Source organism: Mauremys mutica, chromosome 2 (assembly GCF_020497125.1).
Source record: "Mauremys mutica isolate MM-2020 ecotype Southern chromosome 2, ASM2049712v1, whole genome shotgun sequence".
NCBI lineage: Eukaryota > Metazoa > Chordata > Testudines > Geoemydidae > Mauremys > Mauremys mutica.
This window is the reverse complement of record NC_059073.1, coordinates 132495715-132510128: the sequence shown is the minus strand read 5'-3', so window position 1 is coordinate 132510128 and position 14414 is coordinate 132495715. Positions and strand designations below refer to the sequence as shown.

General features: G+C 54.1%; 1 long non-coding RNA gene across 1 annotated transcript; it reads left to right on the top strand.

Annotated features, from left to right (window-relative positions):
• The first annotated feature begins 1135 nt into the window (after window positions 1–1135).
• On the top strand, window positions 1136–9690 carry LOC123362660. The gene is made up of 3 exons (XR_006576510.1): window positions 1136–1212; window positions 5818–6083; window positions 8977–9690. It is a non-coding gene; the product is annotated as an uncharacterized LOC123362660 (long non-coding RNA).
• The last annotated feature ends 4724 nt before the right edge of the window (window positions 9691–14414 follow it).

Below are 14414 nucleotides of genomic sequence, written 5' to 3'. Positions count from 1 at the left end.
GCAGAGAGTTTGCCCGTTTGTTTTGCCAAACCCACATGACCCTGGTGAGGCTGGAACGAAGATGCCTCCCACACGCGAAGCAAACTGCAGCTGTCGACTAAACCTGCCCCCTCCCGTCTGGCATCTGCTTTGATATGTCACCTGCGCCTGCCGCCCACCTCAGCCTCCTGTGTCCCCACCCAGACCCTGCCCCATTCTTGTCACTTAGGGGCCAGATCCTGACCAGTGCTGTGCTGAGCCCCACTGAATGCATGCTCCTGCTGGCGCAGTGGGTGATGGGAAGGCAGGGGAACATTGTTAATGCTGCAGGTCAGCTCCCAAATCAGTGAGAACTCTGGGTGCTCAGCACCTCCCCGGACTGGGCCCGGGAACTGGCCTCACTCTTTGTTCCAAATATCGCATGGCTATTTGCCTCCTCTACTGCTGAATGCCAGGCCAATTGCCCCACTCTGCAGGATCCCGGACAGCTGCTGCTGCATAAAGCCTTTCCTACAATGTGCTTTGCAGAGTTTGAGGTTTCCATCCTCTGTCCTGCACCCTGGGAGTCAATGGGAACTTTGCCACCGGTTTCAATGGAAGCAGGATTGAGCCCTAGATGAGTGCACAGTTGATATGGGTCTGAACTAAACCCCCTGTCTCTGGGCACCCCATGCAGCCCATTCTGGTTCTGAATTTTATGGCTTGATTTGAGGGACAGAGAAATGGGGAAGCAAGTCGGGTTTCCAGGTGGGATTCGGACCACAGTGGAGAATCGATGAGGTGGAGCCAGAGCTGGAAAAAGAGTTAGGCCAGGGTGCATGAAGATGGGGTTTGGCAAATCAATTTCACTAGTTTGGGGGTTTGCAAAATGAGGGTGAGTGGAAATTTTAGCTGATTTTTCTCCCTAAGGAGAATGCCATGAAAACTAACACCCCACTAGCTCCAGGGGCAGCCTGTCCTGTATGGTGGGATGGACGGGGCTGGGGCTGTATGGGGGAATGGAAGGTGCCTGTTACAGGGTGGCTGACCCATTTAAATGAAGCAGGTCCGGCTCCCCTGTGCCAGAACAGGTGCTGCCAGTTAGCGGGTGGGGCAGCATGTGCAGCTATAAAGGATCAGGACGAGTCAGAGAGGAGGAGATCTGTGAAGAAAGCTGAAGGAGATATGTGGTGGAAAAGTGAGAGCAGCATAGGGTTTTGCTAGTTGACCTCCCTGAGACAGGGCTGAAGGCAGGTGAGCAGCAGAGGGGCTTATCCACTGATGTCTCTGAGCTGGAACCAGAGGCCCAGAGAGGGCTGAGGGCCAGGGGGACAGTGGGGGCCTGTCTGAGAGGGAACAGGGGGCATGAGGGATGCTCTCCAGGGGAGGATGAACTGCCAGTGGTGAGGCCGGTGCTGTTCCTGTTGGGAAGGGCTGGGTTGGCTGCTCTCTGACTGCAGATGAGCCCGGGGGAGAGCTGCTGGAGTGTGGTTCATGCTATGCCAACGGACCAGATGCTGTGCGATGTTCAGGATAACGTGCAGGGGGTGACAAATGGACAATGCCTGGGGATTTCGTTATGGATTCTTTGCACTCGTTTTTGTTTTGTAATAAACCAGTCCCAAGGCGGGGCGTGTCTGAGGCCAGAGAGCCCATTGTGGAGTCCTCAGGGGCCAAGAGGGGGAATGGCAACACTGGCATTAGGGTGCCCAGCTGCAAAGTGGGGGCTTGGGGCTGGGGGGTTGTCCAGCCTGTCATCCCGAAAGCAAGACTGGCAGGGTGTGCCCAGGTTACAGCAGTGGAGGGGTTGTTGATTTTGCTATTAGCGTGTGTCTTTCTCTCTTCCTCCGCCCTCTTTGCAAGTGTCTCTTTGCTTTTCTTCTTTCCCGCCCCTTGAGGCGCAGTTTAGCCTGCCCCTTACAGCAGCAGAGCCCCTGGAGGTCTGCCCATCGCGGGGGATGGCCCCTCCTTCCCAGCCGCTCTAGAGACAAGGGGTCCCTATCAGACCAGCTGGCAGACACTGCTGTGATATGTGGCATCTCACAGCCAACAGCTGAGGAACTCAGCCATGGCAGATGCTGCTGGGGAGCTCGGTGATTTATTTCCAACACACTGGGGAAGAATGTCTCCCTCACAGGCTCCCACTCCCCTCTACCAGCCACGCAGACGAGTCTGCATCCTGGGCCCGTTGCTGGGGAGACTCTCCCAGCCATACCCCCGACTCCGGAGCTGCTTTCCTCAGAGTGGGACCCACTGTGCCACTGGACGCTCTCTTTCCTGGCTCGCAGCCTGCCGCTGGGTGCCCTGCTGCCACCTGGCTTCCTTCCAGTAGCTGGAGTCAGAGCATTTCAGGGAGGGCTGGCTTTAGGGCGATTCCCAGGAATCAGGCCCCATGACTAAGAGGGCCCCGCAGCGTCCGGAAGAGGGGCCCCACACCCTCCGCCAAAGTGCCACCGGCAACAGCGGCAACCGATTGAGCTGCCGCCTGAATTGCCGCCGTCTTCGGCAGCATTTCGGCAGCAGCTCTTTCGAATCGGGCCCTGCACGTCCTAAAGCCGGCCCTGATTTCAGGTGTCATGCTCCAGGGAGTGTGCGTTCCCTTATCCAAAGTAACCCAAGCCACAGCCCAGGAACAGGCCCTGCAGCAAGTGCCCAGGGCTGGCTGCACCTGGGAATGACAGAGGAGCTGCTGTCTGTCACTCGATAGCCAGGCCAGCCCGCACAGGAATGCTGCACGTTTCTTTTGGTGACCGTAGCCTTGACTTATCATCAGGGCTGCCTTTCCTGAGAGGCCGGCAGGCCCGGCGTAATGAGCCCGGTGTTCCAGGGATCACATTTCCCATTGACACAGGAATGTAAACTCCGGGGAACAGGCGTAACCCGCCTGTGGTGATGGTAACACAAGGAGCAGAGCTGGCTGCTTGGGAAATGTTCCGCATCCTGGAAGGTGGTGGAGCCTGTTCGGACTTGCTCTGAAGGGGACAAGGGTTAGTTCCTGCTGCCTCTGGCCTTCAGAGCACCCCGAGGAGACGTCGTCTGAGGGAATGGAATCCGAGCTAAGAGTGCTGCCTGCCTGACCCTGCATTGTGAGCTTTCTAGGGCAGAGACTCTCGATAGCGCCCCATACAATGGGGCCTTGATCTTCACTGGGCCCTGGGTGCTCCCATAATGTCACTGGAGATAGGGTGGAGTGCTCCATCCCCTCAGCCCAGGGGCCTCCGCTTTCCAAGCCCTAGCTTCCCTTTTAGCCCAATGGCTCCTGCAGAGCAGGTTCAGCCAGAGATTGGGGACGTGGTGGGCAGGACTCGTCCCTACCCTGCTCCTCAGCTCAGCCCACGCTGGCTCTCAGCACTAAGAGACAGGATTTCCCTGGTCCCACACCAGGACACAGAGCCAGGCTGACACTGCCTAAGGATGGGGATGGGGACAAGGCCTTACAGAAGCTCTCTCTCACTCTCTGTGGAAAGTGGCTCAGTGGGAGACTGCTGCATCTGTCTGCCAGCCCAGCCTTGCACTGGGGACACGGCTTATCACAGGCTTCAGAAGCCCAAGTTTGCAGCTGTGAATTATTTCCTGCTAATTTCTTTTAATTTGCGAGGGAGCATGTACCAGGGACACTGCCCTATTCAGCCTCTTTGATCAGAGGGAGACAGCAAGGCCAGACACACCGCACTAGGTGCTGGGTTTCACAACTTGTGCATCTTAACCATCACCATGCAGAGACGTTTGGGAGACTGAGACTGGCTGCGTCCTACCCTGGCCTGGTCTCCTTTCCAGTGCTCCGGATCCCCTGTCTCCTGCTCAACACGCACTCGTCTCTCATGGTGAAAAGTAGCTAGTTATCCACAGAGGGAAACTAGAATCAGGCATGTCAAGGAGGCTGCATGAGGCTGGAACCAAGGTCATTGTCCTCCCCATCAACGGCAAGCAGCTACATCCCTCTGGGAGGGAGTAGAGTGGGCAAGGCTTAGAGAGAGAATGTCCCGTAATGAAAGAAAGAGGGAGCTGGATGTGCAGGGGAGTCCAGGGAGAGCCACTCAAGTTATGTCTCAGCTTTGAGCTGGGGTGAGACATACCCGTGCTAGCTTTCTAAAAACCATGTCGCTGCGGCAGCGCGAGTGGCCGCAGGGGGTAGCCATCCCGAGCACCTACCGATGCAAGGCATGTTAGCGGGGTGGCTAGCCACTCCTTCCAGCCCAGCTCCACTCTCAGAGCTAGCACCGGTAGGTCTCCTTGTCTGGCAATCACCCCGCCAGCTCCCAGTGTAGACGCACCCTGCAATGCAGCCATTTGTAACATGGAGGCATTGCAGCTCCCAGCATGCAATCTGCTCATCCTGTTCGGCTCTAGGTGGAGGATTCCCATGGACTGCATCAGGACAGCTGTGATATGCTGCCCTGTGTGCAAACCAGGTGTGACGCTCCGGCTGCTTGCCAAGCTACCCATGCAGTCCCTGGATTTCCAAGTCAGTGACGCAGCTGGGGGTTTGCAGGAAGCTCAGTCCAGCAGTGAGCCCCTTCTGCTGAGAGGAGGCCGCATCTCAGAGCTGCGTGACACTGAGTGCCTGGCACGGTCCGCAAAGGGGATGGGATTGAAGAGACTAACCCAGGTGCTGAAGTGGCTGGGCTTTTCTCCAACATAGACAACTGGACTAGAGTGTCGCCCAGACAGTAGCTAGGGGCCCAGAGATGTTACAGTGACTAGTGCTTTGTGTTTATGATCCAAATTAATAGGGTTTTTTTTTTTTTACAATAGCACCTATAATGAGCTAGGCACTGTATGAACATCAAGACAGGTAGATTAGAGCTACTTACATTGACCCCTGTTGATTCATTCCTTTGTGCTTAGTCTGCAAAGCCAGGAGACACCAGTGCTGGACTCCCTCTTCAATATCTGGCTTTCAAATATTTCTCATTCCATTTGCTGCTGGTATATGGTTTCCAAGAGTCTTTGTAAAGCCGATTCTAACTATTTGGTGCAGACAGACGGAGCAGCGTGGTCCAGCAGGTGAAATGCAATATACACTCAACTGCACTTGTCCGCTTCCTCCCAGCAAAGGTTTAGAAAATGGGCCCTGCAGAAGGTTTCCCATTTGCTCAGTTCAAGATCCCAAATGCAGAGATGTTTGCTAGAAAGAGCTGGAGCAGAATTCCAGGGGAACGACAGCCTATGTGGAGAACGGCTACAGGGTTGTTTAATACGGGCCGGGGGGAAGCATATGGGAAAGAGATAATGAGAAGGCAGCCAGCGCTGACTGAGCTCTTTACTGTTCACTAATCTCACAGGGACTTAGGGAGCTAATAGAATGATTTTACTGTAATGGATCCTCATGTCCTCAGCAGGAAGTGGCATCTGCCCAGCCCAGCAGCACACCCCTCTCCTATGGCATCCAGTGTGGTGCCAGCTCCTCAGCATATCACACACCTGTCTCCTCCACCTTCACAGCAGTGGCTAGTCAGAGAGGCACCTAGGCTGGCTCACCCTCCTCACTCCAGCTGCTTTTCCAGGCCTCCACTTTGCAATAGGGAGCAATGGGAGACAAGCAGTGGAACCGGTGCACTGTGACCTGCCAGCTCCCTGCAGATCAGCAGCCAGTGGTTTGGGAATCATGGGACTAGATGACAAAAGCTACTGCCCATGCTGATGAACTGAGCATGGGAGTCTGATCTGAATCATTGGCCAGGGGTGGGGTGAATCTTTTGGCTGACTGACATCAGAGAGGGGAGACTTAGAAGGAGGGAGCCACTGGCTTCTGCAGTGGCAGGGGCTCTGTGCAAGCCAAGTTAGAGGAGCAGAAGCCAAGCTAGGCTTCCAGGAAGCTCCCCTGACAGATTTATAGGAACGATGCTCTTTTCACAGGAGTTCACGCTGAAAACGATCCACAGATGCTCTTCTCAGGGTCTCCCGCAATGAGCCCAGATTTACTGCCGCTGTCTAGCGCAGGAATAATGAGCCCTGTACAGCAGCTGCTCTCGCGGGGCAGGAGGTGGCCGTCTTGGGGCACATTTTCCATTACTCTGGAGCTACGTAACTGGAAACACATTCCTGGGTCAAAGCCTCCTCCCGCACACATGGTGTGACCCTGCTGAACTCCAGCAGAATGGACCTGAGGGGCTGACTCCCAGGTAAGTGAGGAGGGAATCTACCCACTCTGCTTATTAGCAGTGCAAGGAGGTGTTGGATAGTTACAGTGAACTGATGGGGCTGAAATGTTACCGTCTTCAAACGCCCCCTTCTTCCTGTCCCTGGCAGGCAGCATAATATGGTCTTTGTGCAAAGCACGGCCCTGTTCCCACGTCCCAGGTCAGAGAACTTTCCTGTTATCCCCAAGGGTAGGTGGCTGGAGAAGAACTGGCTAGAGACCTCCGGCTGGCAGGTGTGTTGAGTGCCGCTGCTTGCATGTTAAGGGCTGATCGCAGCCTACAAAAGTGTTTTCTGACCTTTAGAAATTTGACGTGGTGCCCACCTAGCAGATCTCAGGCACAACAGCGATGCCTCTTCATTCCCTATGTTAGTGGCAAACAAGTGGCATTCCCCATTACTTACTGGACTCAAGGCATGGCCAGCCTCTACTCCTAGAGCAGCTGCCATAAAACGACCCCTTTCCTTTGGAAATCCAGCTCTGTGGGAAACCAGGGTGAGGCTGACAGCCCCTGAGAACTCCCATCCGCTGCTCCAACCTCTAAGGGGGCTGCTGGATGCTGAGAGCCCACCCATAACAGAGGTCCCCTTTCTAGTGCTGCTCTTTGTGCCTCAGGCACAGTGCAGGGGGTGGACGTGATGACCTCTGGAGGTCCCTTCCAGCTGTACATTTCTGGGATTCTGTGTTACACCCGCTGCTCACACTGAAACCCTGTTTGTGGGGTGAGGTGCTGCTTTCTGGACAGGCTACAGAACTGAGCCCCCGAGGAGAAGAACTGTCAGCATTTTAGGACAGGGCAATTGTGCGGCCAGGCTCTTCAAAGGGGGTTTCTCTAACCACCCGCGATGTAGACATGGTCAGCTTCAGACTATCGCCTATCCTTGGCATGTGCCCGCTGACTGACTTCGACGGCAGGCTATCGGCTCTTCACTGGGCTGGTGACAATGCTGTGAAATGGCTGGGCACACTGCGCATACAGCGCGAGAGAGCAGTTTTTCAACCCTTTGCATCTTCTGAGCTCTGCACAGACATTAAGATATGAATCCCCATAATAGACTGAGAGCTAGGTTAGTTTTATTTCCCTATGGCAGGTGGGGAGACTGAGGTACAGAGCGATGACGTGACCTGCCCAAGGACATTCAAGGAGACAATAACAGAGCGGGGATGGGAACCCAGGAGTTCTTGTTGCCCAGTCCAGTGCTCAATCCACTATACCACGAATAAACAACGTTGAGGGGGAAAAGGTTGGTCCAGTGACTACGGTGCTCGTCTGGGACTTGGGCGACCCAGGTTTAATTCCTTGCTCTGCTACAGACTTCCTATATGGCCTTGGACAAGTCACTTAGCCTCTCTGTGCCCCAGCTCCCATCTGTGCAACAGGGATACACCACTGCCTTGCCACACAGGGGTGTGTGAGCATAAATACATGAACGACTCTGAGGTGCTCTGATCCTGCCGTAATGGGGGCCAGACTGCTACAACAGAGAAATTGCCTGCCCAGTTGTAAAGGAGGCAGCCTAGGACCAGTTGTGTTTCCCTGAACTCAGCCTCCTTCAGGCCTGTGGGTGGTGCAGGGCTGGAGGGCTCATCTCCATTGCTCCCATGACAGCCCGTTTGCCCACTCAATGTCAGGTGAAGACAATTGCCACTTATTCAGCCAGCCCCAGCGTTCAGGAAATGAGCTGGAGTGATTGTAAAAACCTGTCATTTAACAGCGTTAATTACATGGCCTGGTGCGATGAGGTGAGTGGCCCTTCATGTAAACACCTGCCTGACTTCTCAGGAGCTTGGGGAACGTGTTTCTGAGCGCACGCGTGTGCAGTGCAGGCCTGGGGAGATGGCATTGTGAAGACAAGTCAGTAACCTGGCTGACCCAGCTGTGAAATGCTTTGACTGTCCTCCAACTGAAACCAGAGCCACAGATGACCTGCAGCACTTCAACAGTAGACAGACAACTCCATGCAGCCAGAGGATGGGCAGCCATGCCCCTGATCCATAGCCAGCGCTATTGGCTACTCTGGGTTGGCTGTCACATTGCTGGCAGATCCCTCTTTCCTTGCAATCTGGGGATATTCTGGGGGAAATAATTAGATGCGATTTCTATACCGGGCTCGCAAGAAAGGGAAAGTCCTGCTGAGCTGTTCACTTGCTTTCTAAAATGTTCACTGGCGTTTATTTATTTTATTAGCTTGCCAGGGGTGCAAAGTTGTGACATTACTGCAGTTTGCCACCCAACGTGATGCTGATTGAACTAATGGAGATTTATTTTTCTTTTCACTGAATTCCAGTGGGAGCTGAGCACCGTGTCTCCACTGGGAAACTGACTGGCAGACTAAGCTATTCCACAGGAGCTGTTCCGTAACAGCTCCCCATGGGGATGCTCGAGTCCGGAATAAAAGTGACTTTATTCCAGAATAGTTGTTCTACTCACAAAGCACAGTAATTAGGCTGGAATTCAATCACATTTATTCCAGAACAGAGTATCCACACAAGAGAGTTATTCCAGAAGAGCTAAATGATACCAGAATCCTTCTTTCTGAAGAGTGGTACCAGTCAATTCCCCGGTATAAACAAGGTGTTAGGCTCCTTTGAAATTCCCAGCCTAAGAATGTTATCTGTATACCGACAAGATAATAACCTACCAAACGCTGAGTGGTATAGAGCAGCCCCTCCTTGTTAGCTAGCCCTCCTGAGACAAAGAGCAGTTGGTCTCCACACATTTATCTAAAGGTGAAGGGCATACGAGGACAACAGCTGCAGAAGCTCCTAGCCCAACCCTCCAGTTGCTCCTTGCCACCCTCTGCAGTTATTTGCAGGGAGCTCTGCTTCCCCAAGTTTATCTATTTTATTCCTAACTTCTCCCCTCCACCCAGCAGGCTTAACTTCCACTGCGGAGTCGCGTGGCTTCCACAGCTGTTGATGCACCAAGTCCTCCTGGCAGGGCTTCAAAGGAACCGAAACGTGGAACAGATGCTCAGAGCAGCAGCAGCAGCAGCAGAATCCCCATCCCTGAGCCTCTGTGGTCACATGGCAATTTAAGGTGCGGTGTTGACAGAACGCAACAGCTTCAGGGCTGGAATTTGCTCCATTTATTTTTAGTCACTGGTGAAGAAACACACGTTTTCTCGGCTCTTTGAAGCAGGAGCTCCAGTGGGGCAGCTTGGCTTGTTTGAATCTGTCACACGGCAGCACTGCTAGGAGAGAATGGGGGTGTGGGAGGGAACTTGTGCTATTCCTAATCATGGTGCTACTTATACTGGGGGGCCTGACCCTATGCCCAGCTTGGTCTGCAGCAGACACAGGGCTCTGTGCCTCACTGGGTGAGGAACGGGCCCCTGTTTGCTCAGCTGGCCCCAGACTAGGAAGCGTCCCCCTCACTCCCACCCACCGGTCTGGTTGCGCCGAACATGGGGAGCCCAGCAGCCAAGCAGGCCAAAGGCTGTCCTCACCTGCGTGCCAGCCCCCAGATTGCTCTGCTCCACACTACCAGACAGGTCAGTCTGGCCAGGGCAGCACGACGCTCTCTGTGAGCGGGGCGAGGTGGCACCTTGCGGGGATTGTTCCTCCCGGGCCGAAATGCAAATGCTTGCTGCAGTGAGGAAGCTGCAGGGGTCTGTGACCCCTCCCTGGCCTGTGCCGGGAGCCTGTGGGTGAACCCGGCACTCTCCGACGGCTGCCTCAAACCACCCCGCAAGCCTGTCCTCCTGGCTGGACCTGCCTAACTTTGCCCTTGCCCTTGTTTCTGGGGTTGCTGCTCCATGTGATGATGACTCTTGCCAAGACCTGGCAGTTGCTGGGATGCCTGGGAGGGCCAGAGTGGAGGTCACCAGCTAGCTGGACATGCTGTGTATGTGAGCCCTATATGTTGCCATCGCAGGGATACAAGCCAGCGCCCTCGGGGTCACCAGGTGTGCCCAGGCACTTGCCCCTTGAAGTCTACGGGCGCGTGCTGCTGCCCCAGGCACTGGCTCACAACACTCAGGATGAAGTTGGCTCAGACAACATGCTGGGTGCAGCAGATGAATTGTGCAGGGTTTCAGGGGGGTCCTGAGTTCCTTGTACTGCTTTTAAATGCATCCCAACTCGTCTGCAGCTCTTGCCTGAAATGCCTGGTTATGCATCTTCCCTAACTCCTCTTCAGCCAGGCCACAAGCAGCTGCGGCCCATGTCAGCAGGAAAGGCTGAGCCTCTGCTCATGCGCAAGCTGCAGAAACTCCCCAGCTGTGCTCTCCTCTCCAGGACCAGGCTAAGCTGGGAGTGAGTGCTGGGAGCTGACACTGCAGAGCCGGCCCAGAGGGAAAGAGGAAGCCATTGCACCAGTGACTCTTACTGCTGAGAGGAGCTTGGATTCAAAGCCCTCGGGGCAAGTCTCTGGGCTGCAAAGGGTTTGGGAAGAGGCTGCTGGCTTTTCCCACTCTCAGCTGGGCACAGCCCCTCTCAGGGCACAGGCATGGCCTTCTCTGCCGGCAGGTCCAGGGGTCAGTGTGGAGAAAGCTGGCAAAGTTTTCATGCTTCTCCCAAGCCATCTGGCCTGGAGCGCTAATGCCATTCCCAGGACATCCCCCATCTCCGAGGGCCCAGCTCTCATGGCTAGCTAGGAAATGCAGAGGGGTGTGTGGGTGTGGGTGTGTGTGATGCCAACCCTCCCCATTAACCAACCCTCCCCAAATATGGCTGGGTTCAAGCTTTGGGCTGGTTCTTGAGTAAATCCAAAGCAGTTCAGCTCATGCCGCTGGCAGTTCCGGAGGTGCAGCTGTGGCCCAGGGCACATTCTGCTCCGCAGAGCTATGCGGGGCTGGCAAGGAGCTGTGTAAACGAAGAAGATTAACACTGGGATTGAAGTGGGCGTGAAAAATGACTCCTGTTTTGAAGGGATAAAGCTGTTTTTCTCTGCCGTGCTATGGGACCACGGAAGCAGCTTCAAACTTTAATCCCTTCCGCCTGATCCTTCTCGTTAGACATAATGTAATTAACGGGACGGAGAGGAGCTGCAAAGCTGTTTGTGCTCCAGGGTCACATAGAAGAACAACAGGGCACCAACTGACGCTAAGGCAGGCCAGCCCGCCAAGGAATTTAGGGGGGATTTTACACACAGAGGAGTCCCTACATGCACAGGGAATGCACCACTGAGGGCAGCAACAGCAGCTAGTGCCAAGAGCTAAACAGAGAGCGGACACTGGTATAATTCAGAAGGATGTGTGTGGCCAAGCCAAGCTGGGCTTCCCAGCATTTACTGCAAGGAAAAGCAGCGAAGAGATGACTGAAGGGACTCATCAATTGCTCCTTAGGCTGCTGGGCAGATCTCAGGGCACGTGGAGAACTCCAGGGCATCCCCTGCATGGTAAAGTGGTGCGCTCCCAGCATGTGCTTAGGAGTGGGGCAGGTGTCCGAGAATGAATGTTGTTATAGTAGAGCACAGGCAGCCAGATTCTGAACTCTGCTACACCAGGCGTAAATCCAGAATAATGCCACCGACATCCCCTTTACACCAGGTGTGACTGCATGCAGAATTGTTTCCCCTAGCCTGTGAGAGCTTAGTAAGGGCTGGACCGGTGGCTGCTCCCAGAACGCCTGCTAAGTCAACACCAGACTTAATGGAGTGGAGTGTACAGCTTTATGGCTCAGAATGATGCCCTGATGCACTATTGTGCTTCAAACAATCAACTCAAATGGCTTTTACTAGAAGACAGAAGGCTGCATCATCGGTATCAATTTGTATATAAATGTGCTGCTGGACACAGGCCAAGATATTTGGTCCTCACTTGATGTATTTATAGTTAAAGAGCCAAGGAGCTCTGCAGTCCTTCCTGTCCTGAAAGAAATCTCTTTTGCCTTCCTTCCTTGCCCTATCATTGGGGAATAGATGGGCCTTTTTATATACAGCAGGCACCTAATCTTGGCTGTGCAAACAATGGCTGCGTCAGCTGCACAAGGTGTCCCCTGGCACTGCCAGGATGGAAGTTGGGCTGTGGGCATGTGAGAGCTTGTGTGTGCATATGGCTCTCCTGAAAACACATTCGGACTAAATCCACTGGAGATGGGAGAACATGGCTTAGAGATAATCACTCAGCAGACTACAGATTTTCAAAGTTTGTGTGAGGAGAAGAAGGGAAAACCACCCAGTGAAGCAGTGATTCTGCGGAGCAGGAAGGGGAAAAGCCTTGAGTTCACATTAGGGCTCTTTGCCCTAACACAGTGGCTCTCAACCTTTCCAGGCTACTGTACCCCTTTCAGGAGTCTGATTTGTCTTGCGTACCCCAAGTTACACCTCATTTAAAATCTACTTGCTTACAAAACCGGACATAAAACTATAAACGCGTCCCAGCCACACTATTACTGAAAAATTGCTTTCACTCTCATGTTTACCTTGTCATTATAAAATAAATCAATTGGAATATAAATATTGTACTTACATTTATACAGAGCAGTATAAACCAGTCATTGTCTGTGTGGAATTTTAGTTTGTACTGACTTTGCTAGTGCTTTCTATGTCGCCTGTTGTAAAACTAAGCAAATATCTAGATGAATTGATGTACCCACTGGAAGACCACTGTGTAGGGTGACCAGACAGCAAATGTGAAAAATCAGGACAGGGAGTGTGTGGGGGGTAATAGGAGCCTATATGAGAAAAAGACCTCAAAATCGGGACTGTCCCTATAAAATTGGGATATCTGGTCACCCTACCTCTGTGTACCCCACGTATTCCTGGGTGAGAACCACTGACCTAACAGACGTCACCCTTACAAGCTGGGTGTAAACCTGGTAACAACAAGCATGTCTGATGCTCTAGCGTGTTTGGCTGCTGAGCCAGCCCAGTGCCAGGGACCAGACAGTGGGGGCAAGTGAGCTGGTTTGGAAAGGGCTCCCACCCTCAGGATATGATCGATCACGGAGGGTTCTTCTGACAATGTAAAGCCAGGTGCTGTTGCTTGCCCTGCTGCAGGCTGGGAAGGTGGGAACTGAGGGCGGCCTCTCAAGCTGGGGCTTTTCAGGTCATTGCGAATGGCAGTGAAAGTCCTCCGCATCCCCGGGAAGTAGGGGGAGTTTGTTACCCCCATTGTACAGAGAGGGAAACAGAGGTGCAGAGAGAGAAAGTGATGCCCCCAAGCTCACAAAAGTGACTCTGTGAATAGAACTGAATCCTGATCCCGCCCCCAGCCACCTATGCTGCCCCCTAGGCTGCTCTTCCCCCACTGCACACTGACCCCCCCCCATCACCCATTCAATCTTTAGTCCCATTTGAACAAAAGGGCCCATTTATTTAAAGCTTGCTAAATAAGTCTGACTGGCCCCAGGGGCCTCACTACAGACACCCACAGCTTCCCTGCCAATGCTCCCAACCCGCGGGCTGCGACAGCCGCCCTAGGGGGGCCTTAGATCTTTATGGCCAGTAAAGGGGTCCGTGGCTAATTTATGCCCGCCTATAATTTACAGCCTCTTTACAGCTGTTGTAAAATCCCCCATAAATCATGGGCAACATCACAGACTCGGGACAAAGCCTCCACGTCGTCACCCGCAACCAGTGCCTGAGGGCCCTCCACAGTCAGGGGGCTGGGCCGGAGCCAGAGCCGGCCAAGCCATCCAGGGGCAGTAACTGTAACAACTGCCCCTGGGGCACGCAGCCAGGAGCCAGCCACTTCCAGCTTGGCTGTTGTGCCATGAGCTCTGAATCCCCCTGGAGAGCTGAGAGATACTGCCCCCATCACGCCCTGCCATGCGGGCTGATCCCATCCGACAGACTGATTAAAGCCTGCTCCATAGCCAGCCCCTCTTCATCCCGTAGGGAATCTGTGCAGCGTACAGGGGAGTTGGTGTCTCAGGTAACACGCTGGGAGCCCGATTCTCCTCTCACTCCAGATTTAAAGGTGGTGGTTACTGCTGATGTACACACCACGGCAAGTGAAAGGAGAGGCAGGTGCACTGTGTCTGCTGGTTCTGCCATGGGGAGGATCTCCTCTAGCTCCCAGGGCTACAGCCCCCACCAAGGTGCAGTTTATCGTGTGGGAGGGGTTACAGCAAGCCCGGCCAGCAGACGGGAGCGGATGCTCTGGTGTCTCACGCTGGCAGGCCGAGCCTGGGGGTGCGGTTTGCTGGAGAGAGGTGAGCTCAGGGTATTGCGGGAAGAAAAGCCAGGGAGCTCCCTGACCAGGCTGACCAAGGGCCCAGAGGAAGGTACGGTGGGGGAAGGGATGCTGCTGGGCTGCAGGCCATCTGGGGCAGCAGGAAAACATGCAAAGGCAGGAGGAAAGAGGTGAGCCCCTTCGCCTGAGTGCCAGGGACCTGGCATTGTCTCCCTCTGTTGGGCACCCAACCC